Raw genomic sequence first — 7,371 nt, forward strand, 5'->3', positions numbered from 1 at the left:
GTTTGCCAGCATTACACTACGCACAAACCCAACTAGACGTTTTGGCTAGATCGGAAGTCTCATCCCGGATCAGCAAGCAAGGTCAGGGAGTTTTGAACTCCCAACCCATCCGCGGACAGATCTAGCCAATGAGATCAAAAACCACGAAGCTTTACCTTCGGATCCCACGTCCGGCCATGTCCTTAGATCCCTCTCTTCTGAAGAGTCTGCCAGTAGATCAAAATTGACTCGAAAGCCTGGATCACAGCAAAAGGCTTTCACAGAACACGTTTCCCTCACAGCGGCCCTGAAGGTTAACTCCGAAAAGCATCTAATGATATATCGGGTCGAGCTCTCAGCAGTAAACGAGAGGCTTGGCCAGATCCAATCGTTGCACATCTCAACCTGACCACCCACCACCCACTTCGTAGCAACCGTCAAAGAATTAACCAACGTGTTAGACTACGGCTCCTAGGGGCTTGAGGGCATGGACGATGAGGGCGAGGAACCGACTCCAACAAATACAGGGCGATGGGCCAGAAATCCACTTATAACGTCTACATTGTGGACACGCCCGCTAACAGCGGTAACCTCCCCCCTTAGCTAGCCGATGGCAAATCTGGGGAGGAGAATTCGAAGCGCCGAAACTAACGTAAGCGTGCTAAGGCACAAATGAGAAAAATATCTACACAAGGCAGCAGTAAAATAAAACCCCAAAAGACCACGGTAACCTCGGTATACCAGAATATCTACTGGACGATGTGGATCAACCCGAGGAGCATGACGACCCTGACGACATCAACAGGTCGGACGACGACGATTATCTCCCCCCCATCGACGACTACCAAGAGGACGAATACTTTGTAGTACCCGATCACCTTGGAGGTCAGGAAGAATTTTGGTAGCTACTCCTAGCTACTGCTCGAAGCTTAAAGGCAAAGGAGTGTCAACTGCAAGACGAAGAAGACACTATAAACAACACGTGGACCAAGGTACTAGCCGCCGAAGAAGAACAAGGCCCTAGATGGCTGGAACAGAAGAAAGTTACCCACGTCGCGGACTGTTGCCACAATTCAATGACGAGACCCCAAAGTCCGCATCCCAAGTGCACAGATTACGACTAGCCTGACCGCCCGCTACGAGTGCACGACACGGTGGCGTCGGACGCCGAATACAATCTCAGGCGGCCCGCGGAAAGGTGAAGGAGAAAAGCGCACCCTTGTGGTAGAAATGACCTGTGATACAGCCTGGATAACAAGACAGGCCGCAGTAGATCCATTTATGGGTCCAGATGGTACTCCACCACTAGATGGGACTGAGAGCCACCTCGGGTCCCCTACTATGCCACAGACCGCGATTCATACCGGACTCAACCCAAAGCCGCCCTTTGGCACAAGATAGTCTGGACAAGAGGCGCGGCACACCCACTATGCTTCACACACAAAGTAATGCAACATCTATTTCTGGAGGGATTCAAACCCGTCAACATTGAACAATACCACAGAACTACGGATCCTACCGTGTGGATAGAAGACTTCTCTCACACCGTGTTTTCACTTTGCCTCAACTATAGTCTTTACAAAGTTGGATTTAATTAATACTTTTTAAGAAAATGTTGTGAGTGCCATGGTTGTCATTGAATGTATGTATGCTTGTGTGTATGGATCTCAAAATAATTTTTATAACATAATATTTCCATAAAAAATATCATTTTCTCATTTTTGTTAACTCAAAACCTTGCTTTGGGGTTTGCACCACAAGTCCCTCATTTTATTCTGATTCTAGCACTATTATAACTCTCCAAAATCATAAAATAATTATTTTATAAAAAAATTCCTATTTTATTTGCATGTCCTTTTGTGAGGCCAGAAATGATATTTCTGAGTGGATATTATTTTTACCTTAGAAGTATCTAATTAACTTTGAAGATACTCCGAGGACATATATTTTCCATATATAAGGTTTTCATCCCGTATTTCTGTTCAAAATATTTGACCAAACCATTCAAAACCTATTCTGTCTATTTTTACCTTTTGAAATATTTCCAAAGGAAATTTCTCAATAAATTCCCAGAAAATTTTAGCATGTTCCCCAAGCTATATTTGGTGATCATGCCAGGTTTCACCTCATTCCAAGGTGGTTTGGTTCACCAAATAATCCTGAAACCCATCTTGTCCAGATTCAAATTGAAGCAACTCTACATTACAAAGTTTGTCCAAACGGCCTGAAACTTTGCAGGAGTGCTCAATACCCCAAATGAAGAGACCGTGCCAAGAATTGGATTTGGGAAGATTAATTTGCTAACATTTCCTCTTAATACGGCAGAACTGTCCATTTCAGGGTGTTTTCAAGTTTACAGTAGCAAACTTGTCCAATGGAGCTCAAATTTGATAGAGCATCCTAATCTTGCCTAAAAATCAATCCTATTGACTTTCAACCTCATTTGTAAAGGTTAGCTTCCCCAAACACAGATCGAACACCTTCAACCAAATTTGTCAAACAACATCTAGCACTCTCTACACCCACTCCTTTCTCTCCAAACTCCTAGCACAGACGAGTGGCCCCTCCTTGGTTCAAAGTGAGTAAGCCAAAAACCCCAATATAGCTCATGGTTCAATGGTGGTAGAGCCTATTTAAGCACCTCCCTTTGACCAGCATTGATCTTCTCGGTTTGTAGCAACCGAGGGGCATCTCACCCACCCCACAGACATGCCAGACAAGGCCAAAGCATGCCAGAGCATGCCAGCATGACGTGGCATACCAAAATTGCGCTTTAGATGTGCTACAGGGCACACCTGAGGCTTGTTAGGCCAGCCCCGGCCGGTTCTCACCTCCACTTGATTTCTCACCTCGCCTCCGACAACGACCCGACTCAGGGCAGCCTCAGGGCCCCTTTCTTCCCCTTTCTAGTGACTCAGGCGACACTTGCCCATGCGCGCCCGATTCGGTCAGGAGGGCACGACTCCGTAGCACACGTACACAGCTACCCCCACTCCTCCCGTTGCATCCGCAAAGTCCTGAACCACGTACGCAAACCGTAGTTTCGGCCCCAAGCCCTCTCTCCCCCTCATGCAGCCATGGCAAAAACCACTAGCGCTCCCCCTCACGATTCCCCGTCGCCAGCATATAAATAGGAGCCGCCCGTCGTTCAAGCACCTCATTCCTCTCCTCCCAACCTTCAATTGAGCCCCTAGCACCCCCACTTCAGAAAGAAGAGCCTCGGTGCTGGAGATCGACCGAGGCGCCGCTGCATCGGAGCTCCGTTGATCTCGGGCTACAGGCTCGCTCTCGAGCTCCTCGAACATCTCCCGTGTCCAGAGCAAGCTCAGGAACCTCCTCTACCATCCCCCGGGCTTCTCCCTGCTCGGAACACCCTTCTCCACCGCAACCTGAAACTCCTCCGTCGCACCCTCGTCGTCGCCCGTGACACGGGTCCTCCCCGTCCGTCCCTCCACCCGTAAGACGTAGGTGGAGATGGCACGGGTCCATTTATGTGCTCACTTGGCCACGAGGACGTCGGAGCTACCGCCGGTGTGCCTCCTCTCCTCTCTGTCTGGAGGTGGAAGACGACGCCAACATGATGGTCCCACCTGCCGGTGGCCAGTCTCTCCCCCTCTCCCCCATCTTTGTCGCTGACCGCAGGGGCCCGCACGTCCTGTTTAAACCTGACGGCCCGCGCCCCTAGGCTGGCTGGTTGGCTAGTTGGGCCGGCCTAGGTGCTCGCCGAGCCAGGCCAGGGGTTGAACCCCTTTTCTTTATTTTTAAATGTGGTGTCCTAGATTATTTCTACAGGATAAAATATTTAACTAAATTCAAATATTATTCCACCATTATCCCTCTAAAAAATGTAGAATTTATTAGTGTTGTTTTGTAAATTTTTGCAAAGACTTTATTAATACCTTTCGACTTCACAAATAGAAACAAACATTTTTAAAACTAAAGATGAGTTTGTGCTCTATTTTTAGTGTGCTTATTATTATTATTATTATTATTATTACGACGATCATTCACGCGTATGACGAAGGACTTGGACCCGTAGACCTCGAAGACCTGGAGACCTAGCTGATCAAGGCAAGCAGCCCTTTGACAATGTTTGAGAAAACATTTTTGTATGCATGCCATGTTGAATACTTTATTCCGGTGCATATGACCATGAAATAGTCCGTAACCCCTCGGTAGGGTGTTCCCGATGGCTTCTCCGGAGCTCTTGTATTTTAGCATGACTCTACCACCTATGAGCGTAACAAAGATCAAATGTTGACAAATAGTAGTAGTGTTATGCATAGGATGAGCATATGCATGGTGATGGCAGCACTGAGGTGATATCATAGGTTCTTCGAAAGAAGTGGTGTATCGAAAAGGTTTTGTGTGAGTAGTTTCGGAAATGGATTAGATTTATGATGTGTCGACTATCCCAACCTTACATGTGTGATGCCGATACCCCTTTATGGGACGGGGCTTTGTTGATTACTTTGGTCGATGCTTACAAAGAGCCCGCCTTACTAGTCGCGGGGGTGATATGGTCTCTCTCGTGACGGGGTCATACCAGGTAGGTCGACTATGCCATTTTTACGTGTTCCGGGCACACTGTTGGTCCCCGCATGGATGATGCGGTCTACAGTTGGTGCTCGCAAGACGTACATCATGTCGGCTGGGTACCAATCTAGTGGACTCATAGTCTAGTGTCGTCAAGGAAAGGTAATGATCGTGTACTTACCTCGGGTATGTTATATACCGAGAGTCGTGGATGACACGGAAGTTTCCCTGATCTCGTGTGTACAGCGCACAACCTCTGCAGAGCGTACAACTATTTGAATAGCCGTGTCCACAGTCAAGGACAGTTGGGTAATCCAGCTTTTGTGCTGAGGACCCGCCCACACTTCCCTGATGACCCGCTTTTGTGCTGGAAAAAAAACTGGCTATCTCGATGCAGCCACAACTCGGACGATCCTGGGACCTCTGAAGTTTTGGACAGAAACGGCAACCCGAAGAAAAACAAGAACAAGTGTCGCCTCCGCACTGGCGACGACGATGAAATGTCAGTAGAGGCCGTGTTCTGCAGTTCCAAGCCAGGATAGCGGAAGAAACCCTTCAAAGGTATCAAAGATAGGCCAATCCAATGTGAAAATATTATGGAACAACCTTGTCAAATCCACGACACCCAAGATAAGCCAGCCACTCACACCAACCGTAATAGTTGGGTATTCCAGCAGGCCAGCAAAGTGGAGGCCGAAGAACAAGGTCGGAGCCCTCGAGCAAAGACCACAACCAGCCTCGTGGTCCCAACAACAGGGGCCAAAAATAGTTCCCTCCCAAGGTAAAAATCGTAAACATGATTTATGTGACTCACATATCCAAGAAGGAGCGGAAGGGAGCCATTCGAGAAGTATATGCCGTAGAGCCTGTAGGACCGAAGTACAATCCATAGTCGTCTTGTCGGATCTTGTTAGACAGCAGGGACCATCCGACCACCATCCGTCACACTCGTCCTCGATCCAATTATAGATGGGTACCACTTCACCAGAGTCGTCATGGACGGAAGAAGTAGGCTTAATATGATCGACGGAGGTATGGTAAAAAAGATGGGTGTTGACCCATCAAGAATAAAACCAAGCAACACTACCTTTAAAGGAGTGAGTCCAAGCGTCAAGGCTCTCTACTCAGGAACTATAATGATGGAACTCGTGTTCAGATCACTAGATAACTTCCACGATGAAGACTTGATCTTCGACATTGTCCCCTTCTGTGGGAGTTCTGGGAACGGGAGCACTAAGGCTCGCCTGCCTGCGGCCCAGGGCTGGCCCACCCCATCAACCAAGCATCAGCAGGCACAAAAAGGTCCTCGTGAGGGGCAGGGCCTCTCGAGGAATAACAACATCATCACCCGCAGGAGGTCTCCTTAGGACCGCTCTTGAGCGGCGGACATTCCGAGGCAAGGTCCAACCTCAAGAGTCAAGGATGATGCCCGGAAAGGACAAGTGAACCACATATCGTAGAGCGGGGCAGTTCCCCCTTTGGTACAAAGAGGGCAGGAGCGTACATGGGTTCCAAAGGCATCTTCCAAAGGTTTCCCTTCTGATGCAACAAAGCCGCCGCCGCCCATCAGTATGGCAGAGGTCACCACGGGCCCATCGCTGCAGCGTGGATAGTTAGTTTGCAGGCGAAGACCACTTTTGACAGGTGAAGCATGTTCCCTTGTCTCCCACCGAAATTGGGGGATCCGTTCCCTCCTACAATAAGGGAAGAGGACCCTGGCTTCCACTATAAATAGAGAGGGCAGGATACTGGGCAAAGGGAGGATCGAAACCCTAGAACAACACACTTAGACACTTGGTCTGTCGAGACCCCGATCCTAAGCCATACAACTCCAGCATGTACACATCATATCACTTTGTGGCCTCACGCACGGTAATCACCCTGGTTGCTACCTTACCTTGGCCGGGACCGTTTGCGTCTTTTGGCTCACGTATATGACTATGTTGCCAGCAATCATATGTCAAAGAACCTGGGTCGACATGGCTAGTTATGAACCCAAGTGGCACATCCGTACAGGGACAGGCATACATAACCCAGCAAGGCAGATGTCGGTCATCAGCGAGTGTAGACGAGTCGTAGCAAGCTACATGGACTCCATTACACTGCGTGACATTTCCCCGTGGGGACAGACACAACAACCAAGAAGGATACATGCCGGTCAATCAATGTGTCCGGAGCAGTAGCAAGCTACTAAGGCTCGGTGGAAACACAAAGAGGCATTTCCCGGTATGGAGTACTACTCAAGGCACACAACTAGGTGTTGAATCCCACACATATCAATTCATTGCAAGCATACACATAATATGCACGATATGTGTAGATACAACATGGCATCACAACATAACTCTACAACACATCATTTATTTAATAGACTCCGAAGAGCCAACATAGTTTAATGTTACAAACAGAAGGGGTCACATGACCCAACATTCAGAGCATACAAGCATCAAGCGGAAGTTACAAGTATGGGTACAAACATCTACCAAAAGCGGCTGGAAGAGCCTAAAAGCTACAACGACCCTACCATAGGAGCCAGATCACTGTCTGGGTTCCCAAATTAAACCATCGATGTTAACGTCAAGAGATAACGTAGAGAGAGCGGCGTCTATTCTGCAAAAATGTAAATAAGCAACAGTGAGTACGAAGGTACTCAGCAAGTCTTACATCAGTGCTAACTACATATGCATCAAGTATCAATGAAGGGATTTGTGGGGTTTATTGTAGAGAAGCCAGCTTTGACCTTTGGCTAACCTATTCTACAACAAAGTTTTATTATCTCTCTCGTCTCCTTACGAGAGAGTGCACACGAGTCCACATAACCACCACATCAATACACCACCATGAATCCTCTCTCGT

This window comes from Hordeum vulgare, chromosome 5H, assembly GCF_904849725.1.
Source record: "Hordeum vulgare subsp. vulgare chromosome 5H, MorexV3_pseudomolecules_assembly, whole genome shotgun sequence".
NCBI classification, from domain to species: Eukaryota; Viridiplantae; Streptophyta; class Magnoliopsida; order Poales; family Poaceae; genus Hordeum; species Hordeum vulgare.